Source organism: Pungitius pungitius, unplaced genomic scaffold (assembly GCF_949316345.1).
Source record: "Pungitius pungitius unplaced genomic scaffold, fPunPun2.1 scaffold_37, whole genome shotgun sequence".
NCBI lineage: Eukaryota > Metazoa > Chordata > Actinopteri > Perciformes > Gasterosteidae > Pungitius > Pungitius pungitius.
In genome coordinates, this window is record NW_026909808.1 from 198,436 (window position 1) to 226,117 (window position 27,682).

General features: G+C 45.2%; 56 non-coding genes across 56 annotated transcripts; all 56 read left to right on the forward strand.

The window, feature by feature from the left end:
• Positions 1-198: 198 nt before the first annotated feature.
• On the forward strand, positions 199-317 carry LOC134110349 (5S ribosomal RNA). Its single transcript, XR_009943734.1, has one exon. It is a non-coding gene; the product is annotated as a 5S ribosomal RNA (ribosomal RNA).
• Positions 318-656: 339 nt separating this feature from the next.
• Positions 657-775, forward strand: LOC134110350 (5S ribosomal RNA). Its single transcript, XR_009943735.1, has one exon. It is a non-coding gene; the product is annotated as a 5S ribosomal RNA (ribosomal RNA).
• A 344-nt stretch (positions 776-1,119) lies between these two features.
• Positions 1,120-1,238, forward strand: LOC134110351 (5S ribosomal RNA). The gene has a single exon (XR_009943736.1). It is a non-coding gene; the product is annotated as a 5S ribosomal RNA (ribosomal RNA).
• Positions 1,239-1,577: 339 nt separating this feature from the next.
• LOC134110032 (5S ribosomal RNA) lies at positions 1,578-1,696 on the forward strand. The gene has a single exon (XR_009943426.1). It is a non-coding gene; the product is annotated as a 5S ribosomal RNA (ribosomal RNA).
• Positions 1,697-2,041: 345 nt separating this feature from the next.
• On the forward strand, positions 2,042-2,160 carry LOC134110352 (5S ribosomal RNA). The gene has a single exon (XR_009943737.1). It is a non-coding gene; the product is annotated as a 5S ribosomal RNA (ribosomal RNA).
• Positions 2,161-2,499: 339 nt separating this feature from the next.
• LOC134110353 (5S ribosomal RNA) lies at positions 2,500-2,618 on the forward strand. The gene has a single exon (XR_009943738.1). It is a non-coding gene; the product is annotated as a 5S ribosomal RNA (ribosomal RNA).
• A 344-nt stretch (positions 2,619-2,962) lies between these two features.
• Positions 2,963-3,081, forward strand: LOC134110354 (5S ribosomal RNA). Its single transcript, XR_009943739.1, has one exon. It is a non-coding gene; the product is annotated as a 5S ribosomal RNA (ribosomal RNA).
• Positions 3,082-3,425: 344 nt separating this feature from the next.
• On the forward strand, positions 3,426-3,544 carry LOC134110355 (5S ribosomal RNA). The gene has a single exon (XR_009943740.1). It is a non-coding gene; the product is annotated as a 5S ribosomal RNA (ribosomal RNA).
• A 339-nt stretch (positions 3,545-3,883) lies between these two features.
• Positions 3,884-4,002, forward strand: LOC134110356 (5S ribosomal RNA). Its single transcript, XR_009943741.1, has one exon. It is a non-coding gene; the product is annotated as a 5S ribosomal RNA (ribosomal RNA).
• Positions 4,003-4,346: 344 nt separating this feature from the next.
• On the forward strand, positions 4,347-4,465 carry LOC134110357 (5S ribosomal RNA). Its single transcript, XR_009943742.1, has one exon. It is a non-coding gene; the product is annotated as a 5S ribosomal RNA (ribosomal RNA).
• Positions 4,466-4,804: 339 nt separating this feature from the next.
• Positions 4,805-4,923, forward strand: LOC134110033 (5S ribosomal RNA). Its single transcript, XR_009943427.1, has one exon. It is a non-coding gene; the product is annotated as a 5S ribosomal RNA (ribosomal RNA).
• Positions 4,924-5,268: 345 nt separating this feature from the next.
• LOC134110358 (5S ribosomal RNA) lies at positions 5,269-5,387 on the forward strand. The gene has a single exon (XR_009943743.1). It is a non-coding gene; the product is annotated as a 5S ribosomal RNA (ribosomal RNA).
• Positions 5,388-5,726: 339 nt separating this feature from the next.
• LOC134110360 (5S ribosomal RNA) lies at positions 5,727-5,845 on the forward strand. Its single transcript, XR_009943745.1, has one exon. It is a non-coding gene; the product is annotated as a 5S ribosomal RNA (ribosomal RNA).
• Positions 5,846-6,189: 344 nt separating this feature from the next.
• On the forward strand, positions 6,190-6,308 carry LOC134110361 (5S ribosomal RNA). Its single transcript, XR_009943746.1, has one exon. It is a non-coding gene; the product is annotated as a 5S ribosomal RNA (ribosomal RNA).
• Positions 6,309-6,647: 339 nt separating this feature from the next.
• Positions 6,648-6,766, forward strand: LOC134110362 (5S ribosomal RNA). Its single transcript, XR_009943747.1, has one exon. It is a non-coding gene; the product is annotated as a 5S ribosomal RNA (ribosomal RNA).
• A 2,239-nt stretch (positions 6,767-9,005) lies between these two features.
• LOC134110363 (5S ribosomal RNA) lies at positions 9,006-9,124 on the forward strand. The gene has a single exon (XR_009943748.1). It is a non-coding gene; the product is annotated as a 5S ribosomal RNA (ribosomal RNA).
• Positions 9,125-9,463: 339 nt separating this feature from the next.
• Positions 9,464-9,582, forward strand: LOC134110364 (5S ribosomal RNA). The gene has a single exon (XR_009943749.1). It is a non-coding gene; the product is annotated as a 5S ribosomal RNA (ribosomal RNA).
• A 344-nt stretch (positions 9,583-9,926) lies between these two features.
• Positions 9,927-10,045, forward strand: LOC134110365 (5S ribosomal RNA). The gene has a single exon (XR_009943750.1). It is a non-coding gene; the product is annotated as a 5S ribosomal RNA (ribosomal RNA).
• A 339-nt stretch (positions 10,046-10,384) lies between these two features.
• Positions 10,385-10,503, forward strand: LOC134110366 (5S ribosomal RNA). Its single transcript, XR_009943751.1, has one exon. It is a non-coding gene; the product is annotated as a 5S ribosomal RNA (ribosomal RNA).
• A 344-nt stretch (positions 10,504-10,847) lies between these two features.
• Positions 10,848-10,966, forward strand: LOC134110172 (5S ribosomal RNA). The gene has a single exon (XR_009943566.1). It is a non-coding gene; the product is annotated as a 5S ribosomal RNA (ribosomal RNA).
• A 339-nt stretch (positions 10,967-11,305) lies between these two features.
• Positions 11,306-11,424, forward strand: LOC134110034 (5S ribosomal RNA). Its single transcript, XR_009943428.1, has one exon. It is a non-coding gene; the product is annotated as a 5S ribosomal RNA (ribosomal RNA).
• A 345-nt stretch (positions 11,425-11,769) lies between these two features.
• On the forward strand, positions 11,770-11,888 carry LOC134110173 (5S ribosomal RNA). The gene has a single exon (XR_009943567.1). It is a non-coding gene; the product is annotated as a 5S ribosomal RNA (ribosomal RNA).
• A 339-nt stretch (positions 11,889-12,227) lies between these two features.
• On the forward strand, positions 12,228-12,346 carry LOC134109809 (5S ribosomal RNA). The gene has a single exon (XR_009943204.1). It is a non-coding gene; the product is annotated as a 5S ribosomal RNA (ribosomal RNA).
• Positions 12,347-12,690: 344 nt separating this feature from the next.
• LOC134110367 (5S ribosomal RNA) lies at positions 12,691-12,809 on the forward strand. The gene has a single exon (XR_009943752.1). It is a non-coding gene; the product is annotated as a 5S ribosomal RNA (ribosomal RNA).
• Positions 12,810-13,148: 339 nt separating this feature from the next.
• Positions 13,149-13,267, forward strand: LOC134110036 (5S ribosomal RNA). The gene has a single exon (XR_009943430.1). It is a non-coding gene; the product is annotated as a 5S ribosomal RNA (ribosomal RNA).
• Positions 13,268-13,612: 345 nt separating this feature from the next.
• Positions 13,613-13,731, forward strand: LOC134110368 (5S ribosomal RNA). Its single transcript, XR_009943753.1, has one exon. It is a non-coding gene; the product is annotated as a 5S ribosomal RNA (ribosomal RNA).
• Positions 13,732-14,070: 339 nt separating this feature from the next.
• Positions 14,071-14,189, forward strand: LOC134110369 (5S ribosomal RNA). The gene has a single exon (XR_009943754.1). It is a non-coding gene; the product is annotated as a 5S ribosomal RNA (ribosomal RNA).
• A 344-nt stretch (positions 14,190-14,533) lies between these two features.
• On the forward strand, positions 14,534-14,652 carry LOC134110371 (5S ribosomal RNA). Its single transcript, XR_009943756.1, has one exon. It is a non-coding gene; the product is annotated as a 5S ribosomal RNA (ribosomal RNA).
• Positions 14,653-14,991: 339 nt separating this feature from the next.
• Positions 14,992-15,110, forward strand: LOC134110372 (5S ribosomal RNA). Its single transcript, XR_009943757.1, has one exon. It is a non-coding gene; the product is annotated as a 5S ribosomal RNA (ribosomal RNA).
• Positions 15,111-15,454: 344 nt separating this feature from the next.
• Positions 15,455-15,573, forward strand: LOC134110373 (5S ribosomal RNA). Its single transcript, XR_009943758.1, has one exon. It is a non-coding gene; the product is annotated as a 5S ribosomal RNA (ribosomal RNA).
• Positions 15,574-15,912: 339 nt separating this feature from the next.
• On the forward strand, positions 15,913-16,031 carry LOC134110374 (5S ribosomal RNA). The gene has a single exon (XR_009943759.1). It is a non-coding gene; the product is annotated as a 5S ribosomal RNA (ribosomal RNA).
• Positions 16,032-16,375: 344 nt separating this feature from the next.
• LOC134110174 (5S ribosomal RNA) lies at positions 16,376-16,494 on the forward strand. The gene has a single exon (XR_009943568.1). It is a non-coding gene; the product is annotated as a 5S ribosomal RNA (ribosomal RNA).
• Positions 16,495-16,833: 339 nt separating this feature from the next.
• On the forward strand, positions 16,834-16,952 carry LOC134109810 (5S ribosomal RNA). The gene has a single exon (XR_009943205.1). It is a non-coding gene; the product is annotated as a 5S ribosomal RNA (ribosomal RNA).
• Positions 16,953-17,297: 345 nt separating this feature from the next.
• On the forward strand, positions 17,298-17,416 carry LOC134110176 (5S ribosomal RNA). The gene has a single exon (XR_009943570.1). It is a non-coding gene; the product is annotated as a 5S ribosomal RNA (ribosomal RNA).
• A 339-nt stretch (positions 17,417-17,755) lies between these two features.
• On the forward strand, positions 17,756-17,874 carry LOC134109811 (5S ribosomal RNA). The gene has a single exon (XR_009943206.1). It is a non-coding gene; the product is annotated as a 5S ribosomal RNA (ribosomal RNA).
• Positions 17,875-18,218: 344 nt separating this feature from the next.
• On the forward strand, positions 18,219-18,337 carry LOC134110375 (5S ribosomal RNA). Its single transcript, XR_009943760.1, has one exon. It is a non-coding gene; the product is annotated as a 5S ribosomal RNA (ribosomal RNA).
• Positions 18,338-18,676: 339 nt separating this feature from the next.
• On the forward strand, positions 18,677-18,795 carry LOC134110037 (5S ribosomal RNA). Its single transcript, XR_009943431.1, has one exon. It is a non-coding gene; the product is annotated as a 5S ribosomal RNA (ribosomal RNA).
• A 345-nt stretch (positions 18,796-19,140) lies between these two features.
• LOC134110376 (5S ribosomal RNA) lies at positions 19,141-19,259 on the forward strand. The gene has a single exon (XR_009943761.1). It is a non-coding gene; the product is annotated as a 5S ribosomal RNA (ribosomal RNA).
• Positions 19,260-19,598: 339 nt separating this feature from the next.
• LOC134110377 (5S ribosomal RNA) lies at positions 19,599-19,717 on the forward strand. The gene has a single exon (XR_009943762.1). It is a non-coding gene; the product is annotated as a 5S ribosomal RNA (ribosomal RNA).
• Positions 19,718-20,061: 344 nt separating this feature from the next.
• On the forward strand, positions 20,062-20,180 carry LOC134110378 (5S ribosomal RNA). Its single transcript, XR_009943763.1, has one exon. It is a non-coding gene; the product is annotated as a 5S ribosomal RNA (ribosomal RNA).
• Positions 20,181-20,519: 339 nt separating this feature from the next.
• On the forward strand, positions 20,520-20,638 carry LOC134110379 (5S ribosomal RNA). The gene has a single exon (XR_009943764.1). It is a non-coding gene; the product is annotated as a 5S ribosomal RNA (ribosomal RNA).
• A 344-nt stretch (positions 20,639-20,982) lies between these two features.
• On the forward strand, positions 20,983-21,101 carry LOC134110177 (5S ribosomal RNA). The gene has a single exon (XR_009943571.1). It is a non-coding gene; the product is annotated as a 5S ribosomal RNA (ribosomal RNA).
• A 339-nt stretch (positions 21,102-21,440) lies between these two features.
• On the forward strand, positions 21,441-21,559 carry LOC134109812 (5S ribosomal RNA). The gene has a single exon (XR_009943207.1). It is a non-coding gene; the product is annotated as a 5S ribosomal RNA (ribosomal RNA).
• A 345-nt stretch (positions 21,560-21,904) lies between these two features.
• LOC134110178 (5S ribosomal RNA) lies at positions 21,905-22,023 on the forward strand. Its single transcript, XR_009943572.1, has one exon. It is a non-coding gene; the product is annotated as a 5S ribosomal RNA (ribosomal RNA).
• Positions 22,024-22,362: 339 nt separating this feature from the next.
• On the forward strand, positions 22,363-22,481 carry LOC134109813 (5S ribosomal RNA). Its single transcript, XR_009943208.1, has one exon. It is a non-coding gene; the product is annotated as a 5S ribosomal RNA (ribosomal RNA).
• A 344-nt stretch (positions 22,482-22,825) lies between these two features.
• LOC134110380 (5S ribosomal RNA) lies at positions 22,826-22,944 on the forward strand. Its single transcript, XR_009943765.1, has one exon. It is a non-coding gene; the product is annotated as a 5S ribosomal RNA (ribosomal RNA).
• A 339-nt stretch (positions 22,945-23,283) lies between these two features.
• LOC134110038 (5S ribosomal RNA) lies at positions 23,284-23,402 on the forward strand. The gene has a single exon (XR_009943432.1). It is a non-coding gene; the product is annotated as a 5S ribosomal RNA (ribosomal RNA).
• Positions 23,403-23,747: 345 nt separating this feature from the next.
• Positions 23,748-23,866, forward strand: LOC134110382 (5S ribosomal RNA). Its single transcript, XR_009943767.1, has one exon. It is a non-coding gene; the product is annotated as a 5S ribosomal RNA (ribosomal RNA).
• Positions 23,867-24,205: 339 nt separating this feature from the next.
• Positions 24,206-24,324, forward strand: LOC134110383 (5S ribosomal RNA). The gene has a single exon (XR_009943768.1). It is a non-coding gene; the product is annotated as a 5S ribosomal RNA (ribosomal RNA).
• A 344-nt stretch (positions 24,325-24,668) lies between these two features.
• LOC134110384 (5S ribosomal RNA) lies at positions 24,669-24,787 on the forward strand. Its single transcript, XR_009943769.1, has one exon. It is a non-coding gene; the product is annotated as a 5S ribosomal RNA (ribosomal RNA).
• A 344-nt stretch (positions 24,788-25,131) lies between these two features.
• Positions 25,132-25,250, forward strand: LOC134110385 (5S ribosomal RNA). Its single transcript, XR_009943770.1, has one exon. It is a non-coding gene; the product is annotated as a 5S ribosomal RNA (ribosomal RNA).
• Positions 25,251-25,589: 339 nt separating this feature from the next.
• Positions 25,590-25,708, forward strand: LOC134110386 (5S ribosomal RNA). Its single transcript, XR_009943771.1, has one exon. It is a non-coding gene; the product is annotated as a 5S ribosomal RNA (ribosomal RNA).
• Positions 25,709-26,052: 344 nt separating this feature from the next.
• Positions 26,053-26,171, forward strand: LOC134110179 (5S ribosomal RNA). The gene has a single exon (XR_009943573.1). It is a non-coding gene; the product is annotated as a 5S ribosomal RNA (ribosomal RNA).
• Positions 26,172-26,510: 339 nt separating this feature from the next.
• On the forward strand, positions 26,511-26,629 carry LOC134109815 (5S ribosomal RNA). The gene has a single exon (XR_009943210.1). It is a non-coding gene; the product is annotated as a 5S ribosomal RNA (ribosomal RNA).
• Positions 26,630-26,974: 345 nt separating this feature from the next.
• On the forward strand, positions 26,975-27,093 carry LOC134110180 (5S ribosomal RNA). Its single transcript, XR_009943574.1, has one exon. It is a non-coding gene; the product is annotated as a 5S ribosomal RNA (ribosomal RNA).
• A 339-nt stretch (positions 27,094-27,432) lies between these two features.
• On the forward strand, positions 27,433-27,551 carry LOC134109816 (5S ribosomal RNA). Its single transcript, XR_009943211.1, has one exon. It is a non-coding gene; the product is annotated as a 5S ribosomal RNA (ribosomal RNA).
• Positions 27,552-27,682: the final 131 nt, after the last annotated feature.

Consider the following 27,682-nt stretch of genomic DNA (forward strand, 5'->3'; position numbering starts at 1 on the left):
CATACTGTTGTTTGTAATTTAGCCGTTGAAATACAGGTGCTAACCCAACATGTTAGAATTGCCAGTGAAGAAAAGTAAAGTTACCTTCAGGCTTTAGGAACCTCTCTTGCCAATGCTAAGAACTGCTTCAATTTTAGAAAAAGAAACTTCTGATTATCTTTGACACGTTTTAAAGGATTAGGAAAAAGATGAAAAGCAGCTTACGGCCATACCTCTCTGGTTCCGCCCGATCTCGTCTGATCTCGGAAGCTAAGCAGAGCAGGGCCTGGTTAGTACCTGGATGGAAGACCGCCTGGGAATCCCAGGTGCCGTAAGCTTTTTAACTTCTCTCTCTGAAAGCCGCCCAGCGCCGTAGATTGTACACCTACACAATTGTAAAAAAAAATTCACATTGTAGAAGAGATGCAATAGGAAGAAGATGAAAGGTGGCTTACGTCCATACCATCGTCAGGCCATTTGAGGTGGCGGGGACTGCAATGGCCATTCACCGATTGGCTGGGACTCCTGGGCGGGTCTTCTCTAGTCCATCCAATTTTCGGCATGGGATGTCACAGCCTTCTTTGCATACCCTTATTTAACCCACACAAAGATGCCAACGGCAGGCGTGTCATAATTCATTGACGCATTATAAAGGATTAGGAAAAAGATAAAAAGCAGCTTACGGCCATACCTCTCTGGTTCCGCCCGATCTCGTCTGATCTCGGAAGCTAAGCAGAGCAGGGCCTGGTTAGTACCTGGATGGAAGACCGCCTGGGAATCCCAGGTGCCGTAAGCTTTTTCACTTCTCTCTCCGAAAGCCGCCGAGCGCCGCAGATTGTACACCTGTTTTAACGTTGGATATGAAAGGAAATTAGACAATATTATCCAAAATGATTCCGTTTCATGATTGCTAAATTAGTGTTGGTCAACATTTACGATTGGCATACTGTTGTTTGTAATTTAGCCGTTGAAATACAGGTGCTAACCCAACATGTTAGAATTGCCAGTGAAGAAAAGTAAAGTTACCTTCAGGCTTTAGGAACCTCTCTTGCCAATGCTAAGAACTGCTTCAATTTTAGAAAAAGAAACTTCTGATTATCTTTGACACGTTTTAAAGGATTAGGAAAAAGATGAAAAGCAGCTTACGGCCATACCTCTCTGGTTCCGCCCGATCTCGTCTGATCTCGGAAGCTAAGCAGAGCAGGGCCTGGTTAGTACCTGGATGGAAGACCGCCTGGGAATCCCAGGTGCCGTAAGCTTTTTAACTTCTCTCTCTGAAAGCCGCCCAGCGCCGTAGATTGTACACCTACACAATTGTAAAAAAAAATTCACATTGTAGAAGAGATGCAATAGGAAGAAGATGAAAGGTGGCTTACGTCCGTACCATCGTCAGGCCATTTGAGGTGGCGGGGACTGCAATGGCCATTCACCGATTGGCTGGGACCCCTGGGCGGGTCTTCTCTAGTCCATCCAATTTTCGGCATGGGATGTCACAGCCTTCTTTGCATACCCTTATTTAACCCACACAAAGATGCCAACGGCAGGCGTGTCATAATTCATTGACGCATTATAAAGGATTAGGAAAAAGATAAAAAGCAGCTTACGACCATACCTCTCTGGTTCCGCCCGATCTCGTCTGATCTCGGAAGCTAAGCAGAGCAGGGCCTGGTTAGTACCTGGATGGAAGACCGCCTGGGAATCTCAGGTGCCGTAAGCTTTTTCACTTCTCTCTCCGAAAGCCGCCGAGCGCCGCAGATTGTACACCTGTTTTAACGTTGGATATGAAAGGAAATTAGACAATATTATCCAAAATGATTCCGTTTCATGATTGCTAAATTAGTGTTGGTCAACATTTAACAATTGGCATACTTTTGTTTGTAATTTAGCCGTTGAAATACAGGTGCTAACCCAACATGTTAGAATTGCCAGTGAAGAAAAGTAAAGTTACCTTCAGGCTTTAGGAACCTCTCTTGCCAATGCTAAGAACTGCTTCAATTTTAGAAAAAGAAACTTCTGATTATCTTTGACACGTTTTAAAGGATTAGGAAAAAGATGAAAAGCAGCTTACGGCCATACCTCTCTGGTTCCGCCCGATCTCGTCTGATCTCGGAAGCTAAGCAGAGCAGGGCCTGGTTAGTACCTGGATGGAAGACCGCCTGGGAATCCCAGGTGCCGTAAGCTTTTTAACTTCTCTCTCTGAAAGCCGCCCAGCGCCGTAGATTGTACACCTACACAATTGTAAAAAAAAATTCACATTGTAGAAGAGATGCAATAGGAAGAAGATGAAAGGTGGCTTACGTCCATACCATCGTCAGGCCATTTGAGGTGGCGGGGACTGCAATGGCCATTCACCGAATGGCTGGGACTCCTGGGCGGGTCTTCTCTAGTCCATCCAATTTTCGGCATGGGATGTCACAGCCTTCTTTGCATACCCTTATTTAACCCACACAAAGATGCCAACGGCTGGCGTGTCATAATTCATTGACGCATTATAAAGGATTAGGAAAAAGATAAAAAGCAGCTTACGGCCATACCTCTCTGGTTCCGCCCGATCTCGTCTGATCTCGGAAGCTAAGCAGAGCAGGGCCTGGTTAGTACCTGGATGGAAGACCGCCTGGGAATCCCAGGTGCCGTAAGCTTTTTCACTTCTCTCTCCGAAAGCCGCCGAGCGCCGCAGATTGTACACCTGTTTTAACGTTGGATATGAAAGGAAATTAGACAATATTATCCAAAATGATTCCGTTTCATGATTGCTAAATTAGTGTTGGTCAACATTTACCATTGGCATACTGTTGTTTGTAATTTAGCCGTTGAAATACAGGTGCTAACCCAACATGTTAGAATTGCCAGTGAAGAAAAGTAAAGTTACCTTCAGGCTTTAGGAACCTCTCTTGCCAATGCTAAGAACTGCTTCAATTTTAGAAAAAGAAACTTCTGATTATCTTTGACACGTTTTAAAGGATTAGGAAAAAGATGAAAAGCAGCTTACGGCCATACCTCTCTGGTTCCGCCCGATCTCGTCTGATCTCGGAAGCTAAGCAGAGCAGGGCCTGGTTAGTACCTGGATGGAAGACCGCCTGGGAATCCCAGGTGCCGTAAGCTTTTTCACTTCTCTCTCCGAAAGCCGCCGAGCGCCGCAGATTGTACACCTGTTTTAACGTTGGATATGAAAGGAAATTAGACAATATTATCCAAAATGATTCCGTTTCATGATTGCTAAATTAGTGTTGGTCAACATTTACGATTGGCATACTGTTGTTTGTAATTTAGCCGTTGAAATACAGGTGCTAACCCAACATGTTAGAATTGCCAGTGAAGAAAAGTAAAGTTACCTTCAGGCTTTAGGAACCTCTCTTGCCAATGCTAAGAACTGCTTCAATTTTAGAAAAAGAAACTTCTGATTATCTTTGACACGTTTTAAAGGATTAGGAAAAAGATGAAAAGCAGCTTACGGCCATACCTCTCTGGTTCCGCCCGATCTCGTCTGATCTCGGAAGCTAAGCAGAGCAGGGCCTGGTTAGTACCTGGATGGAAGACCGCCTGGGAATCCCAGGTGCCGTAAGCTTTTTAACTTCTCTCTCTGAAAGCCGCCCAGCGCCGTAGATTGTACACCTACACAATTGTAAAAAAAAATTCACATTGTAGAAGAGATGCAATAGGAAGAAGATGAAAGGTGGCTTACGTCCATACCATCGTCAGGCCATTTGAGGTGGCGGGGACTGCAATGGCCATTCACCGATTGGCTGGGACTCCTGGGCGGGTCTTCTCTAGTCCATCCAATTTTCGGCATGGGATGTCACAGCCTTCTTTGCATACCCTTATTTAACCCACACAAAGATGCCAACGGCAGGCGTGTCATAATTCATTGACGCATTATAAAGGATTAGGAAAAAGATAAAAAGCAGCTTACGGCCATACCTCTCTGGTTCCGCCCGATCTCGTCTGATCTCGGAAGCTAAGCAGAGCAGGGCCTGGTTAGTACCTGGATGGAAGACCGCCTGGGAATCCCAGGTGCCGTAAGCTTTTTCACTTCTCTCTCCGAAAGCCGCCGAGCGCCGCAGATTGTACACCTGTTTTAACGTTGGATATGAAAGGAAATTAGACAATATTATCCAAAATGATTCCGTTTCATGATTGCTAAATTAGTGTTGGTCAACATTTACGATTGGCATACTGTTGTTTGTAATTTAGCCGTTGAAATACAGGTGCTAACCCAACATGTTAGAATTGCCAGTGAAGAAAAGTAAAGTTACCTTCAGGCTTTAGGAACCTCTCTTGCCAATGCTAAGAACTGCTTCAATTTTAGAAAAAGAAACTTCTGATTATCTTTGACACGTTTTAAAGGATTAGGAAAAAGATGAAAAGCAGCTTACGGCCATACCTCTCTGGTTCCGCCCGATCTCGTCTGATCTCGGAAGCTAAGCAGAGCAGGGCCTGGTTAGTACCTGGATGGAAGACCGCCTGGGAATCCCAGGTGCCGTAAGCTTTTTAACTTCTCTCTCTGAAAGCCGCCCAGCGCCGTAGATTGTACACCTACACAATTGTAAAAAAAAATTCACATTGTAGAAGAGATGCAATAGGAAGAAGATGAAAGGTGGCTTACGTCCGTACCATCGTCAGGCCATTTGAGGTGGCGGGGACTGCAATGGCCATTCACCGATTGGCTGGGACCCCTGGGCGGGTCTTCTCTAGTCCATCCAATTTTCGGCATGGGATGTCACAGCCTTCTTTGCATACCCTTATTTAACCCACACAAAGATGCCAACGGCAGGCGTGTCATAATTCATTGACGCATTATAAAGGATTAGGAAAAAGATAAAAAGCAGCTTACGACCATACCTCTCTGGTTCCGCCCGATCTCGTCTGATCTCGGAAGCTAAGCAGAGCAGGGCCTGGTTAGTACCTGGATGGAAGACCGCCTGGGAATCTCAGGTGCCGTAAGCTTTTTCACTTCTCTCTCCGAAAGCCGCCGAGCGCCGCAGATTGTACACCTGTTTTAACGTTGGATATGAAAGGAAATTAGACAATATTATCCAAAATGATTCCGTTTCATGATTGCTAAATTAGTGTTGGTCAACATTTAACAATTGGCATACTTTTGTTTGTAATTTAGCCGTTGAAATACAGGTGCTAACCCAACATGTTAGAATTGCCAGTGAAGAAAAGTAAAGTTACCTTCAGGCTTTAGGAACCTCTCTTGCCAATGCTAAGAACTGCTTCAATTTTAGAAAAAGAAACTTCTGATTATCTTTGACACGTTTTAAAGGATTAGGAAAAAGATGAAAAGCAGCTTACGGCCATACCTCTCTGGTTCCGCCCGATCTCGTCTGATCTCGGAAGCTAAGCAGAGCAGGGCCTGGTTAGTACCTGGATGGAAGACCGCCTGGGAATCCCAGGTGCCGTAAGCTTTTTAACTTCTCTCTCTGAAAGCCGCCCAGCGCCGTAGATTGTACACCTACACAATTGTAAAAAAAAATTCACATTGTAGAAGAGATGCAATAGGAAGAAGATGAAAGGTGGCTTACGTCCATACCATCGTCAGGCCATTTGAGGTGGCGGGGACTGCAATGGCCATTCACCGATTGGCTGGGACTCCTGGGCGGGTCTTCTCTAGTCCATCCAATTTTCGGCATGGGATGTCACAGCCTTCTTTGCATACCCTTATTTAACCCACACAAAGATGCCAACGGCAGGCGTGTCATAATTCATTGACGCATTATAAAGGATTAGGAAAAAGATAAAAAGCAGCTTACGGCCATACCTCTCTGGTTCCGCCCGATCTCGTCTGATCTCGGAAGCTAAGCAGAGCAGGGCCTGGTTAGTACCTGGATGGAAGACCGCCTGGGAATCCCAGGTGCCGTAAGCTTTTTCACTTCTCTCTCCGAAAGCCGCCGAGCGCCGCAGATTGTACACCTGTTTTAACGTTGGATATGAAAGGAAATTAGACAATATTATCCAAAATGATTCCGTTTCATGATTGCTAAATTAGTGTTGGTCAACATTTACCATTGGCATACTGTTGTTTGTAATTTAGCCGTTGAAATACAGGTGCTAACCCAACATGTTAGAATTGCCAGTGAAGAAAAGTAAAGTTACCTTCAGGCTTTAGGAACCTCTCTTGCCAATGCTAAGAACTGCTTCAATTTTAGAAAAAGAAACTTCTGATTATCTTTGACACGTTTTAAAGGATTAGGAAAAAGATGAAAAGCAGCTTACGGCCATACCTCTCTGGTTCCGCCCGATCTCGTCTGATCTCGGAAGCTAAGCAGAGCAGGGCCTGGTTAGTACCTGGATGGAAGACCGCCTGGGAATCCCAGGTGCCGTAAGCTTTTTAACTTCTCTCTCTGAAAGCCGCCCAGCGCCGTAGATTGTACACCTACACAATTGTAAAAAAAAATTCACATTGTAGAAGAGATGCAATAGGAAGAAGATGAAAGGTGGCTTACGTCCATACCATCGTCAGGCCATTTGAGGTGGCGGGGACTGCAATGGCCATTCACCGATTGGCTGGGACTCCTGGGCGGGTCTTCTCTAGTCCATCCAATTTTCGGCATGGGATGTCACAGCCTTCTTTGCATACCCTTATTTAACCCACACAAAGATGCCAACGGCAGGCGTGTCATAATTCATTGACGCATTATAAAGGATTAGGAAAAAGATAAAAAGCAGCTTACGGCCATACCTCTCTGGTTCCGCCCGATCTCGTCTGATCTCGGAAGCTAAGCAGAGCAGGGCCTGGTTAGTACCTGGATGGAAGACCGCCTGGGAATCCCAGGTGCCGTAAGCTTTTTCACTTCTCTCTCCGAAAGCCGCCGAGCGCCGCAGATTGTACACCTGTTTTAACGTTGGATATGAAAGGAAATTAGACAATATTATCCAAAATGATTCCGTTTCATGATTGCTAAATTAGTGTTGGTCAACATTTAATTCAATTCAATTCATTTTATTTTGTATAGCCCAAAATCGCAAATTACAAATTTGCCTCAGAGGGCTTTACAGTCTGTACACATGCAACATCCTCTGTCCCGAAACCCTCACATCGGCACAGGAAAAACTCCCCAAAATATGAAAAAAACCCTTCAATGGGGAAAAAAGGGAAGAAACCTTAGGGAGAACGTCAGAGGAGGGATCCCTCTCCCGGGATGGACAGACTGCAATGGATGTCATGTGTACAGAATCAACAATGTAAAAGATGTACAATACATTCAATTTCTCTAACTGAAATGATACAAGTAATTGCAAGTAGCAGAAGAGGTGTACGGCAGGACCACTGCAGGGACAACCTCCATCAGATCGAACCACCATCCACAGAGGCTTCTGTGGGGAGGGAGAGCAGAAAGATGTTGGTTTTTGATGACAGTAATATGAATCATATTTAAAGTAATGATGATGGCAGTAGCAGGTGTCAGCAGAGCCATGAGCCAGGAGTCAGAACCGGGGTCCGCACGAAACTATGATCCACGGAGACCTGCTAGGCGAGAAAGCACAAAAAACTCCCGGAAAGAAGCTTAATTAGTGATGTACATTAATAAAGCATGGATGATTGTGGGAGGAGAGAGTGAGAGTGAGAGAGGGGCTCGGTGTGTCCTAAGAAGTCCCCCGGCAGTCTAAGCCTAGAGCAGCTTAACTAAGGGCTGGTCCAGGCTAACCTGAGCCAGCCCTAACTATAAGCAATATCAAAGAGGAACGTTTTAAGCTTTATCTTAAATGAACTGACCGAGTCTGCCCCCCGGACTGAAAGTGGAAGCTGGTTCCACAAAAGAGGAGCTTGATAACTGAAGGCTCTGGCCCCCATCCTACTTTTTAAAACTCTAGGAACCACAAGTAGCCCAGCATCTATGGAGCGTAGATGCCTTGTAGGACAATACGGTGTAACAAGCTCTTTAAGATAAGACGGTGCCTCACCAGCAAGTGCCTTGTAGGTGAGGAGAAGTACCTTAAATTCTATTCTTGATTTAACAGGAAGCCAGTGCAGAGAAGTTAATACAGGAGTTATATGATCCCATTTCTTAGTTCTTGTTAATACACGTGCTGCAGCATTCTGAATCAGCTGGAGAGGTTTAAGCGATTTACAAGAGCAGCCTGATAACAAAGAATTACAGTAATCCAGTCTAGAAGTAACAAATGCATGAACTAGTTTTTCTGCATCACTTTGAGACAGGAAGTTCCTGATTTTTGATATATTCCGTAGATGAAAAAAGGCAGTCCTTGAAGTCTTCTTTATATGAGAGTTGAAGGACATATCCTGGTCGAAGAGAACTCCAAGATTTCTGACGGTGCTGTTGGATACCAGAGCAATTCCATCCATAGAGACTGTATCACGTGACAGCTGACTTCGAAGGCGCTCTGGGCCTATCATGATAACTTCCGTTTTTTCCGAGTTTAACATCAGGAAGTTGCAGGTCATCCAGGTTTTGATGTCTCCAAGACAGTCCTGAAGTCTAACAAGTTGGTTGGTGTCTTCTGGCTTGATCGATAGATACAGTTGAGTATCGTCTGCATAACAATGGAAGTTTATGCGGTGTTTTCTGATAACGTCGCCCAAAGGAAGCATGTACAGGGTAAATAGAATCGGTCCAAGCACAGAACCTTGTGGGACTCCGTGACCAACATTCGTGGTCCTCGATGATTCACCGTTCACAAACACAAACTGGGATCGATCCGATAAATAAGATTTAAACCAGCTGAGTGCAGTTCCTTTGATGCCAATCAAGTGTTCCAGTCTCTGCAGCAGGATACGGTGATCGATGGTGTCAAATGCAGCACTGAGGTCCAGCAATACAAGAAAAGATACAAGTCCTTGGTCCGATGCAAGTATTTACCATTGGCATACTGTTGTTTGTAATTTAGCCGTTGAAATACAGGTGCTAACCCAACATGTTAGAATTGCCAGTGAAGAAAAGTAAAGTTACCTTCAGGCTTTAGGAACCTCTCTTGCCAATGCTAAGAACTGCTTCAATTTTAGAAAAAGAAACTTCTGATTATCTTTGACACGTTTTAAAGGATTAGGAAAAAGATGAAAAGCAGCTTACGGCCATACCTCTCTGGTTCCGCCCGATCTCGTCTGATCTCGGAAGCTAAGCAGAGCAGGGCCTGGTTAGTACCTGGATGGAAGACCGCCTGGGAATCCCAGGTGCCGTAAGCTTTTTAACTTCTCTCTCTGAAAGCCGCCCAGCGCCGTAGATTGTACACCTACACAATTGTAAAAAAAAATTCACATTGTAGAAGAGATGCAATAGGAAGAAGATGAAAGGTGGCTTACGTCCATACCATCGTCAGGCCATTTGAGGTCGCGGGGACTGCAATGGCCATTCACCGATTGGCTGGGACTCCTGGGCGGGTCTTCTCTAGTCCATCCAATTTTCGGCATGGGATGTCACAGCCTTCTTTGCATACCCTTATTTAACCCACACAAAGATGCCAACGGCAGGCGTGTCATAATTCATTGACGCATTATAAAGGATTAGGAAAAAGATAAAAAGCAGCTTACGGCCATACCTCTCTGGTTCCGCCCGATCTCGTCTGATCTCGGAAGCTAAGCAGAGCAGGGCCTGGTTAGTACCTGGATGGAAGACCGCCTGGGAATCCCAGGTGCCGTAAGCTTTTTCACTTCTCTCTCCGAAAGCCGCCGAGCGCCGCAGATTGTACACCTGTTTTAACGTTGGATATGAAAGGAAATTAGACAATATTATCCAAAATGATTCCGTTTCATGATTGCTAAATTAGTGTTGGTCAACATTTACGATTGGCATACTGTTGTTTGTAATTTAGCCGTTGAAATACAGGTGCTAACCCAACATGTTAGAATTGCCAGTGAAGAAAAGTAAAGTTACCTTCAGGCTTTAGGAACCTCTCTTGCCAATGCTAAGAACTGCTTCAATTTTAGAAAAAGAAACTTCTGATTATCTTTGACACGTTTTAAAGGATTAGGAAAAAGATGAAAAGCAGCTTACGGCCATACCTCTCTGGTTCCGCCCGATCTCGTCTGATCTCGGAAGCTAAGCAGAGCAGGGCCTGGTTAGTACCTGGATGGAAGACCGCCTGGGAATCCCAGGTGCCGTAAGCTTTTTAACTTCTCTCTCTGAAAGCCGCCCAGCGCCGTAGATTGTACACCTACACAATTGTAAAAAAAAATTCACATTGTAGAAGAGATGCAATAGGAAGAAGATGAAAGGTGGCTTACGTCCATACCATCGTCAGGCCATTTGAGGTGGCGGGGACTGCAATGGCCATTCACCGATTGGCTGGGACTCCTGGGCGGGTCTTCTCTAGTCCATCCAATTTTCGGCATGGGATGTCACAGCCTTCTTTGCATACCCTTATTTAACCCACACAAAGATGCCAACGGCAGGCGTGTCATAATTCATTGACGCATTATAAAGGATTAGGAAAAAGATAAAAAGCAGCTTACGGCCATACCTCTCTGGTTCCGCCCGATCTCGTCTGATCTCGGAAGCTAAGCAGAGCAGGGCCTGGTTAGTACCTGGATGGAAGACCGCCTGGGAATCCCAGGTGCCGTAAGCTTTTTCACTTCTCTCTCCGAAAGCCGCCGAGCGCCGCAGATTGTACACCTGTTTTAACGTTGGATATGAAAGGAAATTAGACAATATTATCCAAAATGATTCCGTTTCATGATTGCTAAATTAGTGTTGGTCAACATTTACGATTGGCATACTGTTGTTTGTAATTTAGCCGTTGAAATACAGGTGCTAACCCAACATGTTAGAATTGCCAGTGAAGAAAAGTAAAGTTACCTTCAGGCTTTAGGAACCTCTCTTGCCAATGCTAAGAACTGCTTCAATTTTAGAAAAAGAAACTTCTGATTATCTTTGACACGTTTTAAAGGATTAGGAAAAAGATGAAAAGCAGCTTACGTCCATACCTCTCTGGTTCCGCCCGATCTCGTCTGTTCTCGGAAGCTAAGCAGAGCAGGGCCTGGTTAGTACCTGGATGGAAGACCGCCTGGGAATCCCAGGTGCCGTAAGCTTTTTCACTTCTCTCTCTGAAAGCCGCCCAGCGCCGTAAATTGTACACCTACACAATTGTAAAAAAAAATTCACATTGTAGAAGAGATGCAATAGGAAGAAGATGAAAGGTGGCTTACGTCCGTACCATCGTCAGGCCATTTGAGGTGGCGGGGACTGCAATGGCCATTCACCGATTGGCTGGGACCCCTGGGCGGGTCTTCTCTAGTCCATCCAATTTTCGGCATGGGATGTCACAGCCTTCTTTGCATACCCTTATTTAACCCACACAAAGATGCCAACGGCAGGCGTGTCATAATTCATTGACGCATTATAAAGGATTAGGAAAAAGATAAAAAGCAGCTTACGACCATACCTCTCTGGTTCCGCCCGATCTCGTCTGATCTCGGAAGCTAAGCAGAGCAGGGCCTGGTTAGTACCTGGATGGAAGACCGCCTGGGAATCTCAGGTGCCGTAAGCTTTTTCACTTCTCTCTCCGAAAGCCGCCGAGCGCCGCAGATTGTACACCTGTTTTAACGTTGGATATGAAAGGAAATTAGACAATATTATCCAAAATGATTCCGTTTCATGATTGCTAAATTAGTGTTGATCAACATTTAACAATTGGCATACTTTTGTTTGTAATTTAGCCGTTGAAATACAGGTGCTAACCCAACATGTTAGAATTGCCAGTGAAGAAAAGTAAAGTTACCTTCAGGCTTTAGGAACCTCTCTTGCCAATGCTAAGAACTGCTTCAATTTTAGAAAAGGAAACTTCTGATTATCTTTGACACGTTTTAAAGGATTAGGAAAAAGATGAAAAGCAGCTTACGTCCATACCTCTCTGGTTCCGCCCGATCTCGTCTGTTCTCGGAAGCTAAGCAGAGCAGGGCCTGGTTAGTACCTGGATGGAAGACCGCCTGGGAATCCCAGGTGCCGTAAGCTTTTTCACTTCTCTCTCTGAAAGCCGCCCAGCGCCGTAAATTGTACACCTACACAATTGTAAAAAAAAATTCACATTGTAGAAGAGATGCAATAGGAAGAAGATGAAAGGTGGCTTACGTCCGTACCATCGTCAGGCCATTTGAGGTGGCGGGGACTGCAATGGCCATTCACCGATTGGCTGGGACCCCTGGGCGGGTCTTCTCTAGTCCATCCAATTTTCGGCATGGGATGTCACAGCCTTCTTTGCATACCCTTATTTAACCCACACAAAGATGCCAACGGCAGGCGTGTCATAATTCATTGACGCATTATAAAGGATTAGGAAAAAGATAAAAAGCAGCTTACGGCCATACCTCTCTGGTTCCGCCCGATCTCGTCTGATCTCGGAAGCTAAGCAGAGCAGGGCCTGGTTAGTACCTGGATGGAAGACCGCCTGGGAATCTCAGGTGCCGTAAGCTTTTTCACTTCTCTCTCCGAAAGCCGCCGAGCGCCGCAGATTGTACACCTGTTTTAACGTTGGATATGAAAGGAAATTAGACAATATTATCCAAAATGATTCCGTTTCATGATTGCTAAATTAGTGTTGGTCAACATTTACGATTGGCATACTGTTGTTTGTAATTTAGCCGTTGAAATACAGGTGCTAACCCAACATGTTAGAATTGCCAGTGAAGAAAAGTAAAGTTACCTTCAGGCTTTAGGAACCTCTCTTGCCAATGCTAAGAACTGCTTCAATTTTAGAAAAAGAAACTTCTGATTATCTTTGACACGTTTTAAAGGATTAGGAAAAAGATGAAAAGCAGCTTACGGCCATACCTCTCTGGTTCCGCCCGATCTCGTCTGATCTCGGAAGCTAAGCAGAGCAGGGCCTGGTTAGTACCTGGATGGAAGACCGCCTGGGAATCCCAGGTGCCGTAAGCTTTTTAACTTCTCTCTCTGAAAGCCGCCCAGCGCCGTAGATTGTACACCTACACAATTGTAAAAAAAAATTCACATTGTAGAAGAGATGCAATAGGAAGAAGATGAAAGGTGGCTTACGTCCGTACCATCGTCAGGCCATTTGAGGTGGCGGGGACTGCAATGGCCATTCACCGATTGGCTGGGACCCCTGGGCGGGTCTTCTCTAGTCCATCCAATTTTCGGCATGGGATGTCACAGCCTTCTTTGCATACCCTTATTTAACCCACACAAAGATGCCAACGGCAGGCGTGTCATAATTCATTGACGCATTATAAAGGATTAGGAAAAAGATAAAAAGCAGCTTACGACCATACCTCTCTGGTTCCGCCCGATCTCGTCTGATCTCGGAAGCTAAGCAGAGCAGGGCCTGGTTAGTACCTGGATGGAAGACCGCCTGGGAATCTCAGGTGCCGTAAGCTTTTTCACTTCTCTCTCCGAAAGCCGCCGAGCGCCGCAGATTGTACACCTGTTTTAACGTTGGATATGAAAGGAAATTAGACAATATTATCCAAAATGATTCCGTTTCATGATTGCTAAATTAGTGTTGGTCAACATTTAACAATTGGCATACTTTTGTTTGTAATTTAGCCGTTGAAATACAGGTGCTAACCCAACATGTTAGAATTGCCAGTGAAGAAAAGTAAAGTTACCTTCAGGCTTTAGGAACCTCTCTTGCCAATGCTAAGAACTGCTTCAATTTTAGAAAAAGAAACTTCTGATTATCTTTGACACGTTTTAAAGGATTAGGAAAAAGATGAAAAGCAGCTTACGGCCATACCTCTCTGGTTCCGCCCGATCTCGTCTGATCTCGGAAGCTAAGCAGAGCAGGGCCTGGTTAGTACCTGGATGGAAGACCGCCTGGGAATCCCAGGTGCCGTAAGCTTTTTAACTTCTCTCTCTGAAAGCCGCCCAGCGCCGTAGATTGTACACCTACACAATTGTAAAAAAAAATTCACATTGTAGAAGAGATGCAATAGGAAGAAGATGAAAGGTGGCTTACGTCCATACCATCGTCAGGCCATTTGAGGTGGCGGGGACTGCAATGGCCATTCACCGATTGGCTGGGACTCCTGGGCGGGTCTTCTCTAGTCCATCCAATTTTCGGCATGGGATGTCACAGCCTTCTTTGCATACCCTTATTTAACCCACACAAAGATGCCAACGGCAGGCGTGTCATAATTCATTGACGCATTATAAAGGATTAGGAAAAAGATAAAAAGCAGCTTACGGCCATACCTCTCTGGTTCCGCCCGATCTCGTCTGATCTCGGAAGCTAAGCAGAGCAGGGCCTGGTTAGTACCTGGATGGAAGACCGCCTGGGAATCCCAGGTGCCGTAAGCTTTTTCACTTCTCTCTCCGAAAGCCGCCGAGCGCCGCAGATTGTACACCTGTTTTAACGTTGGATATGAAAGGAAATTAGACAATATTATCCAAAATGATTCCGTTTCATGATTGCTAAATTAGTGTTGGTCAACATTTACCATTGGCATACTGTTGTTTGTAATTTAGCCGTTGAAATACAGGTGCTAACCCAACATGTTAGAATTGCCAGTGAAGAAAAGTAAAGTTACCTTCAGGCTTTAGGAACCTCTCTTGCCAATGCTAAGAACTGCTTCAATTTTAGAAAAAGAAACTTCTGATTATCTTTGACACGTTTTAAAGGATTAGGAAAAAGATGAAAAGCAGCTTACGGCCATACCTCTCTGGTTCCGCCCGATCTCGTCTGATCTCGGAAGCTAAGCAGAGCAGGGCCTGGTTAGTACCTGGATGGAAGACCGCCTGGGAATCCCAGGTGCCGTAAGCTTTTTAACTTCTCTCTCTGAAAGCCGCCCAGCGCCGTAGATTGTACACCTACACAATTGTAAAAAAAAATTCACATTGTAGAAGAGATGCAATAGGAAGAAGATGAAAGGTGGCTTACGTCCATACCATCGTCAGGCCATTTGAGGTCGCGGGGACTGCAATGGCCATTCACCGATTGGCTGGGACTCCTGGGCGGGTCTTCTCTAGTCCATCCAATTTTCGGCATGGGATGTCACAGCCTTCTTTGCATACCCTTATTTAACCCACACAAAGATGCCAACGGCAGGCGTGTCATAATTCATTGACGCATTATAAAGGATTAGGAAAAAGATAAAAAGCAGCTTACGGCCATACCTCTCTGGTTCCGCCCGATCTCGTCTGATCTCGGAAGCTAAGCAGAGCAGGGCCTGGTTAGTACCTGGATGGAAGACCGCCTGGGAATCCCAGGTGCCGTAAGCTTTTTCACTTCTCTCTCCGAAAGCCGCCGAGCGCCGCAGATTGTACACCTGTTTTAACGTTGGATATGAAAGGAAATTAGACAATATTATCCAAAATGATTCCGTTTCATGATTGCTAAATTAGTGTTGGTCAACATTTACGATTGGCATACTGTTGTTTGTAATTTAGCCGTTGAAATACAGGTGCTAACCCAACATGTTAGAATTGCCAGTGAAGAAAAGTAAAGTTACCTTCAGGCTTTAGGAACCTCTCTTGCCAATGCTAAGAACTGCTTCAATTTTAGAAAAAGAAACTTCTGATTATCTTTGACACGTTTTAAAGGATTAGGAAAAAGATGAAAAGCAGCTTACGGCCATACCTCTCTGGTTCCGCCCGATCTCGTCTGATCTCGGAAGCTAAGCAGAGCAGGGCCTGGTTAGTACCTGGATGGAAGACCGCCTGGGAATCCCAGGTGCCGTAAGCTTTTTAACTTCTCTCTCTGAAAGCCGCCCAGCGCCGTAGATTGTACACCTACACAATTGTAAAAAAAAATTCACATTGTAGAAGAGATGCAATAGGAAGAAGATGAAAGGTGGCTTACGTCCATACCATCGTCAGGCCATTTGAGGTGGCGGGGACTGCAATGGCCATTCACCGATTGGCTGGGACTCCTGGGCGGGTCTTCTCTAGTCCATCCAATTTTCGGCATGGGATGTCACAGCCTTCTTTGCATACCCTTATTTAACCCACACAAAGATGCCAACGGCAGGCGTGTCATAATTCATTGACGCATTATAAAGGATTAGGAAAAAGATAAAAAGCAGCTTACGGCCATACCTCTCTGGTTCCGCCCGATCTCGTCTGATCTCGGAAGCTAAGCAGAGCAGGGCCTGGTTAGTACCTGGATGGAAGACCGCCTGGGAATCCCAGGTGCCGTAAGCTTTTTCACTTCTCTCTCCGAAAGCCGCCGAGCGCCGCAGATTGTACACCTGTTTTAACGTTGGATATGAAAGGAAATTAGACAATATTATCCAAAATGATTCCGTTTCATGATTGCTAAATTAGTGTTGGTCAACATTTACGATTGGCATACTGTTGTTTGTAATTTAGCCGTTGAAATACAGGTGCTAACCCAACATGTTAGAATTGCCAGTGAAGAAAAGTAAAGTTACCTTCAGGCTTTAGGAACCTCTCTTGCCAATGCTAAGAACTGCTTCAATTTTAGAAAAAGAAACTTCTGATTATCTTTGACACGTTTTAAAGGATTAGGAAAAAGATGAAAAGCAGCTTACGTCCATACCTCTCTGGTTCCGCCCGATCTCGTCTGTTCTCGGAAGCTAAGCAGAGCAGGGCCTGGTTAGTACCTGGATGGAAGACCGCCTGGGAATCCCAGGTGCCGTAAGCTTTTTCACTTCTCTCTCTGAAAGCCGCCCAGCGCCGTAAATTGTACACCTACACAATTGTAAAAAAAAATTCACATTGTAGAAGAGATGCAATAGGAAGAAGATGAAAGGTGGCTTACGTCCGTACCATCGTCAGGCCATTTGAGGTGGCGGGGACTGCAATGGCCATTCACCGATTGGCTGGGACCCCTGGGCGGGTCTTCTCTAGTCCATCCAATTTTCGGCATGGGATGTCACAGCCTTCTTTGCATACCCTTATTTAACCCACACAAAGATGCCAACGGCAGGCGTGTCATAATTCATTGACGCATTATAAAGGATTAGGAAAAAGATAAAAAGCAGCTTACGGCCATACCTCTCTGGTTCCGCCCGATCTCGTCTGATCTCGGAAGCTAAGCAGAGCAGGGCCTGGTTAGTACCTGGATGGAAGACCGCCTGGGAATCTCAGGTGCCGTAAGCTTTTTCACTTCTCTCTCCGAAAGCCGCCGAGCGCCGCAGATTGTACACCTGTTTTAACGTTGGATATGAAAGGAAATTAGACAATATTATCCAAAATGATTCCGTTTCATGATTGCTAAATTAGTGTTGATCAACATTTAACAATTGGCATACTTTTGTTTGTAATTTAGCCGTTGAAATACAGGTGCTAACCCAACATGTTAGAATTGCCAGTGAAGAAAAGTAAAGTTACCTTCAGGCTTTAGGAACCTCTCTTGCCAATGCTAAGAACTGCTTCAATTTTAGAAAAGGAAACTTCTGATTATCTTTGACACGTTTTAAAGGATTAGGAAAAAGATGAAAAGCAGCTTACGTCCATACCTCTCTGGTTCCGCCCGATCTCGTCTGTTCTCGGAAGCTAAGCAGAGCAGGGCCTGGTTAGTACCTGGATGGAAGACCGCCTGGGAATCCCAGGTGCCGTAAGCTTTTTCACTTCTCTCTCTGAAAGCCGCCCAGCGCCGTAAATTGTACACCTACACAATTGTAAAAAAAAATTCACATTGTAGAAGAGATGCAATAGGAAGAAGATGAAAGGTGGCTTACGTCCGTACCATCGTCAGGCCATTTGAGGTGGCGGGGACTGCAATGGCCATTCACCGATTGGCTGGGACCCCTGGGCGGGTCTTCTCTAGTCCATCCAATTTTCGGCATGGGATGTCACAGCCTTCTTTGCATACCCTTATTTAACCCACACAAAGATGCCAACGGCAGGCGTGTCATAATTCATTGACGCATTATAAAGGATTAGGAAAAAGATAAAAAGCAGCTTACGGCCATACCTCTCTGGTTCCGCCCGATCTCGTCTGATCTCGGAAGCTAAGCAGAGCAGGGCCTGGTTAGTACCTGGATGGAAGACCGCCTGGGAATCTCAGGTGCCGTAAGCTTTTTCACTTCTCTCTCCGAAAGCCGCCGAGCGCCGCAGATTGTACACCTGTTTTAACGTTGGATATGAAAGGAAATTAGACAATATTATCCAAAATGATTCCGTTTCATGATTGCTAAATTAGTGTTGGTCAACATTTACGATTGGCATACTGTTGTTTGTAATTTAGCCGTTGAAATACAGGTGCTAACCCAACATGTTAGAATTGCCAGTGAAGAAAAGTAAAGTTACCTTCAGGCTTTAGGAACCTCTCTTGCCAATGCTAAGAACTGCTTCAATTTTAGAAAAAGAAACTTCTGATTATCTTTGACACGTTTTAAAGGATTAGGAAAAAGATGAAAAGCAGCTTACGGCCATACCTCTCTGGTTCCGCCCGATCTCGTCTGATCTCGGAAGCTAAGCAGAGCAGGGCCTGGTTAGTACCTGGATGGAAGACCGCCTGGGAATCCCAGGTGCCGTAAGCTTTTTAACTTCTCTCTCTGAAAGCCGCCCAGCGCCGTAGATTGTACACCTACACAATTGTAAAAAAAAATTCACATTGTAGAAGAGATGCAATAGGAAGAAGATGAAAGGTGGCTTACGTCCGTACCATCGTCAGGCCATTTGAGGTGGCGGGGACTGCAATGGCCATTCACCGATTGGCTGGGACCCCTGGGCGGGTCTTCTCTAGTCCATCCAATTTTCGGCATGGGATGTCACAGCCTTCTTTGCATACCCTTATTTAACCCACACAAAGATGCCAACGGCAGGCGTGTCATAATTCATTGACGCATTATAAAGGATTAGGAAAAAGATAAAAAGCAGCTTACGACCATACCTCTCTGGTTCCGCCCGATCTCGTCTGATCTCGGAAGCTAAGCAGAGCAGGGCCTGGTTAGTACCTGGATGGAAGACCGCCTGGGAATCTCAGGTGCCGTAAGCTTTTTCACTTCTCTCTCCGAAAGCCGCCGAGCGCCGCAGATTGTACACCTGTTTTAACGTTGGATATGAAAGGAAATTAGACAATATTATCCAAAATGATTCCGTTTCATGATTGCTAAATTAGTGTTGGTCAACATTTAACAATTGGCATACTTTTGTTTGTAATTTAGCCGTTGAAATACAGGTGCTAACCCAACATGTTAGAATTGCCAGTGAAGAAAAGTAAAGTTACCTTCAGGCTTTAGGAACCTCTCTTGCCAATGCTAAGAACTGCTTCAATTTTAGAAAAAGAAACTTCTGATTATCTTTGACACGTTTTAAAGGATTAGGAAAAAGATGAAAAGCAGCTTACGGCCATACCTCTCTGGTTCCGCCCGATCTCGTCTGATCTCGGAAGCTAAGCAGAGCAGGGCCTGGTTAGTACCTGGATGGAAGACCGCCTGGGAATCCCAGGTGCCGTAAGCTTTTTAACTTCTCTCTCTGAAAGCCGCCCAGCGCCGTAGATTGTACACCTACACAATTGTAAAAAAAAATTCACATTGTAGAAGAGATGCAATAGGAAGAAGATGAAAGGTGGCTTACGTCCATACCATCGTCAGGCCATTTGAGGTGGCGGGGACTGCAATGGCCATTCACCGATTGGCTGGGACTCCTGGGCGGGTCTTCTCTAGTCCATCCAATTTTCGGCATGGGATGTCACAGCCTTCTTTGCATACCCTTATTTAACCCACACAAAGATGCCAACGGCAGGCGTGTCATAATTCATTGACGCATTATAAAGGATTAGGAAAAAGATAAAAAGCAGCTTACGGCCATACCTCTCTGGTTCCGCCCGATCTCGTCTGATCTCGGAAGCTAAGCAGAGCAGGGCCTGGTTAGTACCTGGATGGAAGACCGCCTGGGAATCCCAGGTGCCGTAAGCTTTTTCACTTCTCTCTCCGAAAGCCGCCGAGCGCCGCAGATTGTACACCTGTTTTAACGTTGGATATGAAAGGAAATTAGACAATATTATCCAAAATGACTCCGTTTCATGATTGCTAAATTAGTGTTGGTCAACATTTACCATTGGCATACTGTTGTTTGTAATTTAGCCGTTGAAATACAGGTGCTAACCCAACATGTTAGAATTGCCAGTGAAGAAAAGTAAAGTTACCTTCAGGCTTTAGGAACCTCTCTTGCCAATGCTAAGAACTGCTTCAATTTTAGAAAAAGAAACTTCTGATTATCTTTGACACGTTTTAAAGGATTAGGAAAAAGATGAAAAGCAGCTTACGGCCATACCTCTCTGGTTCCGCCCGATCTCGTCTGATCTCGGAAGCTAAGCAGAGCAGGGCCTGGTTAGTACCTGGATGGAAGACCGCCTGGGAATCCCAGGTGCCGTAAGCTTTTTAACTTCTCTCTCTGAAAGCCGCCCAGCGCCGTAGATTGTACACCTACACAATTGTAAAAAAAAATTCACATTGTAGAAGAGATGCAATAGGAAGAAGATGAAAGGTGGCTTACGTCCATACCATCGTCAGGCCATTTGAGGTCGCGGGGACTGCAATGGCCATTCACCGATTGGCTGGGACTCCTGGGCGGGTCTTCTCTAGTCCATCCAATTTTCGGCATGGGATGTCACAGCCTTCTTTGCATACCCTTATTTAACCCACACAAAGATGCCAACGGCAGGCGTGTCATAATTCATTGACGCATTATAAAGGATTAGGAAAAAGATAAAAAGCAGCTTACGGCCATACCTCTCTGGTTCCGCCCGATCTCGTCTGATCTCGGAAGCTAAGCAGAGCAGGGCCTGGTTAGTACCTGGATGGAAGACCGCCTGGGAATCCCAGGTGCCGTAAGCTTTTTCACTTCTCTCTCCGAAAGCCGCCGAGCGCCGCAGATTGTACACCTGTTTTAACGTTGGATATGAAAGGAAATTAGACAATATTATCCAAAATGATTCCGTTTCATGATTGCTAAATTAGTGTTGGTCAACATTTACGATTGGCATACTGTTGTTTGTAATTTAGCCGTTGAAATACAGGTGCTAACCCAACATGTTAGAATTGCCAGTGAAGAAAAGTAAAGTTACCTTCAGGCTTTAGGAACCTCTCTTGCCAATGCTAAGAACTGCTTCAATTTTAGAAAAAGAAACTTCTGATTATCTTTGACACGTTTTAAAGGATTAGGAAAAAGATGAAAAGCAGCTTACGTCCATACCTCTCTGGTTCCGCCCGATCTCGTCTGTTCTCGGAAGCTAAGCAGAGCAGGGCCTGGTTAGTACCTGGATGGAAGACCGCCTGGGAATCCCAGGTGCCGTAAGCTTTTTCACTTCTCTCTCTGAAAGCCGCCCAGCGCCGTAAATTGTACACCTACACAATTGTAAAAAAAAATTCACATTGTAGAAGAGATGCAATAGGAAGAAGATGAAAGGTGGCTTACGTCCGTACCATCGTCAGGCCATTTGAGGTGGCGGGGACTGCAATGGCCATTCACCGATTGGCTGGGACCCCTGGGCGGGTCTTCTCTAGTCCATCCAATTTTCGGCATGGGATGTCACAGCCTTCTTTGCATACCCTTATTTAACCCACACAAAGATGCCAACGGCAGGCGTGTCATAATTCATTGACGCATTATAAAGGATTAGGAAAAAGATAAAAAGCAGCTTACGGCCATACCTCTCTGGTTCCGCCCGATCTCGTCTGATCTCGGAAGCTAAGCAGAGCAGGGCCTGGTTAGTACCTGGATGGAAGACCGCCTGGGAATCTCAGGTGCCGTAAGCTTTTTCACTTCTCTCTCCGAAAGCCGCCGAGCGCCGCAGATTGTACACCTGTTTTAACGTTGGATATGAAAGGAAATTAGACAATATTATCCAAAATGATTCCGTTTCATGATTGCTAAATTAGTGTTGATCAACATTTAACAATTGGCATACTTTTGTTTGTAATTTAGCCGTTGAAATACAGGTGCTAACCCAACATGTTAGAATTGCCAGTGAAGAAAAGTAAAGTTACCTTCAGGCTTTAGGAACCTCTCTTGCCAATGCTAAGAACTGCTTCAATTTTAGAAAAGGAAACTTCTGATTATCTTTGACACGTTTTAAAGGATTAGGAAAAAGATGAAAAGCAGCTTACGTCCATACCTCTCTGGTTCCGCCCGATCTCGTCTGTTCTCGGAAGCTAAGCAGAGCAGGGCCTGGTTAGTACCTGGATGGAAGACCGCCTGGGAATCCCAGGTGCCGTAAGCTTTTTCACTTCTCTCTCTGAAAGCCGCCCAGCGCCGTAAATTGTACACCTACACAATTGTAAAAAAAAATTCACATTGTAGAAGAGATGCAATAGGAAGAAGATGAAAGGTGGCTTACGTCCGTACCATCGTCAGGCCATTTGAGGTGGCGGGGACTGCAATGGCCATTCACCGATTGGCTGGGACCCCTGGGCGGGTCTTCTCTAGTCCATCCAATTTTCGGCATGGGATGTCACAGCCTTCTTTGCATACCCTTATTTAACCCACACAAAGATGCCAACGGCAGGCGTGTCATAATTCATTGACGCATTATAAAGGATTAGGAAAAAGATAAAAAGCAGCTTACGGCCATACCTCTCTGGTTCCGCCCGATCTCGTCTGATCTCGGAAGCTAAGCAGAGCAGGGCCTGGTTAGTACCTGGATGGAAGACCGCCTGGGAATCTCAGGTGCCGTAAGCTTTTTCACTTCTCTCTCCGAAAGCCGCCGAGCGCCGCAGATTGTACACCTGTTTTAACGTTGGATATGAAAGGAAATTAGACAATATTATCCAAAATGATTCCGTTTCATGATTGCTAAATTAGTGTTGGTCAACATTTACGATTGGCATACTGTTGTTTGTAATTTAGCCGTTGAAATACAGGTGCTAACCCAACATGTTAGAATTGCCAGTGAAGAAAAGTAAAGTTACCTTCAGGCTTTAGGAACCTCTCTTGCCAATGCTAAGAACTGCTTCAATTTTAGAAAAAGAAACTTCTGATTATCTTTGACACGTTTTAAAGGATTAGGAAAAAGATGAAAAGCAGCTTACGGCCATACCTCTCTGGTTCCGCCCGATCTCGTCTGATCTCGGAAGCTAAGCAGAGCAGGGCCTGGTTAGTACCTGGATGGAAGACCGCCTGGGAATCCCAGGTGCCGTAAGCTTTTTAACTTCTCTCTCTGAAAGCCGCCCAGCGCCGTAGATTGTACACCTACACAATTGTAAAAAAAAATTCACATTGTAGAAGAGATGCAATAGGAAGAAGATGAAAGGTGGCTTACGTCCGTACCATCGTCAGGCCATTTGAGGTGGCGGGGACTGCAATGGCCATTCACCGATTGGCTGGGACCCCTGGGCGGGTCTTCTCTAGTCCATCCAATTTTCGGCATGGGATGTCACAGCCTTCTTTGCATACCCTTATTTAACCCACACAAAGATGCCAACGGCAGGCGTGTCATAATTCATTGACGCATTATAAAGGATTAGGAAAAAGATAAAAAGCAGCTTACGACCATACCTCTCTGGTTCCGCCCGATCTCGTCTGATCTCGGAAGCTAAGCAGAGCAGGGCCTGGTTAGTACCTGGATGGAAGACCGCCTGGGAATCTCAGGTGCCGTAAGCTTTTTCACTTCTCTCTCCGAAAGCCGCCGAGCGCCGCAGATTGTACACCTGTTTTAACGTTGGATATGAAAGGAAATTAGACAATATTATCCAAAATGATTCCGTTTCATGATTGCTAAATTAGTGTTGGTCAACATTTAACAATTGGCATACTTTTGTTTGTAATTTAGCCGTTGAAATACAGGTGCTAACCCAACATGTTAGAATTGCCAGTGAAGAAAAGTAAAGTTACCTTCAGGCTTTAGGAACCTCTCTTGCCAATGCTAAGAACTGCTTCAATTTTAGAAAAAGAAACTTCTGATTATCTTTGACACGTTTTAAAGGATTAGGAAAAAGATGAAAAGCAGCTTACGGCCATACCTCTCTGGTTCCGCCCGATCTCGTCTGATCTCGGAAGCTAAGCAGAGCAGGGCCTGGTTAGTACCTGGATGGAAGACCGCCTGGGAATCCCAGGTGCCGTAAGCTTTTTAACTTCTCTCTCTGAAAGCCGCCCAGCGCCGTAGATTGTACACCTACACAATTGTAAAAAAAAATTCACATTGTAGAAGAGATGCAATAGGAAGAAGATGAAAGGTGGCTTACGTCCATACCATCGTCAGGCCATTTGAGGTGGCGGGGACTGCAATGGCCATTCACCGATTGGCTGGGACTCCTGGGCGGGTCTTCTCTAGTCCATCCAATTTTCGGCATGGGATGTCACAGCCTTCTTTGCATACCCTTATTTAACCCACACAAAGATGCCAACGGCAGGCGTGTCATAATTCATTGACGCATTATAAAGGATTAGGAAAAAGATAAAAAGCAGCTTACGGCCATACCTCTCTGGTTCCGCCCGATCTCGTCTGATCTCGGAAGCTAAGCAGAGCAGGGCCTGGTTAGTACCTGGATGGAAGACCGCCTGGGAATCCCAGGTGCCGTAAGCTTTTTCACTTCTCTCTCCGAAAGCCGCCGAGCGCCGCAGATTGTACACCTGTTTTAACGTTGGATATGAAAGGAAATTAGACAATATTATCCAAAATGATTCCGTTTCATGATTGCTAAATTAGTGTTGGTCAACATTTACGATTGGCATACTGTTGTTTGTAATTTAGCCGTTGAAATACAGGTGCTAACCCAACATGTTAGAATTGCCAGTGAAGAAAAGTAAAGTTACCTTCAGGCTTTAGGAACCTCTCTTGCCAATGCTAAGAACTGCTTCAATTTTAGAAAAAGAAACTTCTGATTATCTTTGACACGTTTTAAAGGATTAGGAAAAAGATGAAAAGCAGCTTACGGCCATACCTCTCTGGTTCCGCCCGATCTCGTCTGATCTCGGAAGCTAAGCAGAGCAGGGCCTGGTTAGTACCTGGATGGAAGACCGCCTGGGAATCCCAGGTGCCGTAAGCTTTTTCACTTCTCTCTCCGAAAGCCGCCGAGCGCCGCAGATTGTACACCTGTTTTAACGTTGGATATGAAAGGAAATTAGACAATATTATCCAAAATGATTCCGTTTCATGATTGCTAAATTAGTGTTGGTCAACATTTACGATTGGCATACTGTTGTTTGTAATTTAGCCGTTGAAATACAGGTGCTAACCCAACATGTTAGAATTGCCAGTGAAGAAAAGTAAAGTTACCTTCAGGCTTTAGGAACCTCTCTTGCCAATGCTAAGAACTGCTTCAATTTTAGAAAAAGAAACTTCTGATTATCTTTGACACGTTTTAAAGGATTAGGAAAAAGATGAAAAGCAGCTTACGGCCATACCTCTCTGGTTCCGCCCGATCTCGTCTGATCTCGGAAGCTAAGCAGAGCAGGGCCTGGTTAGTACCTGGATGGAAGACCGCCTGGGAATCCCAGGTGCCGTAAGCTTTTTAACTTCTCTCTCTGAAAGCCGCCCAGCGCCGTAGATTGTACACCTACACAATTGTAAAAAAAAATTCACATTGTAGAAGAGATGCAATAGGAAGAAGATGAAAGGTGGCTTACGTCCATACCATCGTCAGGCCATTTGAGGTGGCGGGGACTGCAATGGCCATTCACCGATTGGCTGGGACTCCTGGGCGGGTCTTCTCTAGTCCATCCAATTTTCGGCATGGGATGTCACAGCCTTCTTTGCATACCCTTATTTAACCCACACAAAGATGCCAACGGCAGGCGTGTCATAATTCATTGACGCATTATAAAGGATTAGGAAAAAGATAAAAAGCAGCTTACGGCCATACCTCTCTGGTTCCGCCCGATCTCGTCTGATCTCGGAAGCTAAGCAGAGCAGGGCCTGGTTAGTACCTGGATGGAAGACCGCCTGGGAATCCCAGGTGCCGTAAGCTTTTTCACTTCTCTCTCCGAAAGCCGCCGAGCGCCGCAGATTGTACACCTGTTTTAACGTTGGATATGAAAGGAAATTAGACAATATTATCCAAAATGATTCCGTTTCATGATTGCTAAATTAGTGTTGGTCAACATTTACGATTGGCATACTGTTGTTTGTAATTTAGCCGTTGAAATACAGGTGCTAACCCAACATGTTAGAATTGCCAGTGAAGAAAAGTAAAGTTACCTTCAGGCTTTAGGAACCTCTCTTGCCAATGCTAAGAACTGCTTCAATTTTAGAAAAAGAAACTTCTGATTATCTTTGACACGTTTTAAAGGATTAGGAAAAAGATGAAAAGCAGCTTACGTCCATACCTCTCTGGTTCCGCCCGATCTCGTCTGTTCTCGGAAGCTAAGCAGAGCAGGGCCTGGTTAGTACCTGGATGGAAGACCGCCTGGGAATCCCAGGTGCCGTAAGCTTTTTCACTTCTCTCTCTGAAAGCCGCCCAGCGCCGTAAATTGTACACCTACACAATTGTAAAAAAAAATTCACATTGTAGAAGAGATGCAATAGGAAGAAGATGAAAGGTGGCTTACGTCCGTACCATCGTCAGGCCATTTGAGGTGGCGGGGACTGCAATGGCCATTCACCGATTGGCTGGGACCCCTGGGCGGGTCTTCTCTAGTCCATCCAATTTTCGGCATGGGATGTCACAGCCTTCTTTGCATACCCTTATTTAACCCACACAAAGATGCCAACGGCAGGCGTGTCATAATTCATTGACGCATTATAAAGGATTAGGAAAAAGATAAAAAGCAGCTTACGGCCATACCTCTCTGGTTCCGCCCGATCTCGTCTGATCTCGGAAGCTAAGCAGAGCAGGGCCTGGTTAGTACCTGGATGGAAGACCGCCTGGGAATCTCAGGTGCCGTAAGCTTTTTCACTTCTCTCTCCGAAAGCCGCCGAGCGCCGCAGATTGTACACCTGTTTTAACGTTGGATATGAAAGGAAATTAGACAATATTATCCAAAATGATTCCGTTTCATGATTGCTAAATTAGTGTTGATCAACATTTAACAATTGGCATACTTTTGTTTGTAATTTAGCCGTTGAAATACAGGTGCTAACCCAACATGTTAGAATTGCCAGTGAAGAAAAGTAAAGTTACCTTCAGGCTTTAGGAACCTCTCTTGCCAATGCTAAGAACTGCTTCAATTTTAGAAAAGGAAACTTCTGATTATCTTTGACACGTTTTAAAGGATTAGGAAAAAGATGAAAAGCAGCTTACGTCCATACCTCTCTGGTTCCGCCCGATCTCGTCTGTTCTCGGAAGCTAAGCAGAGCAGGGCCTGGTTAGTACCTGGATGGAAGACCGCCTGGGAATCCCAGGTGCCGTAAGCTTTTTCACTTCTCTCTCTGAAAGCCGCCCAGCGCCGTAAATTGTACACCTACACAATTGTAAAAAAAAATTCACATTGTAGAAGAGATGCAATAGGAAGAAGATGAAAGGTGGCTTACGTCCGTACCATCGTCAGGCCATTTGAGGTGGCGGGGACTGCAATGGCCATTCACCGATTGGCTGGGACCCCTGGGCGGGTCTTCTCTAGTCCATCCAATTTTCGGCATGGGATGTCACAGCCTTCTTTGCATACCCTTATTTAACCCACACAAAGATGCCAACGGCAGGCGTGTCATAATTCATTGACGCATTATAAAGGATTAGGAAAAAGATAAAAAGCAGCTTACGGCCATACCTCTCTGGTTCCGCCCGATCTCGTCTGATCTCGGAAGCTAAGCAGAGCAGGGCCTGGTTAGTACCTGGATGGAAGACCGCCTGGGAATCTCAGGTGCCGTAAGCTTTTTCACTTCTCTCTCCGAAAGCCGCCGAGCGCCGCAGATTGTACACCTGTTTTAACGTTGGATATGAAAGGAAATTAGACAATATTATCCAAAATGATTCCGTTTCATGATTGCTAAATTAGTGTTGGTC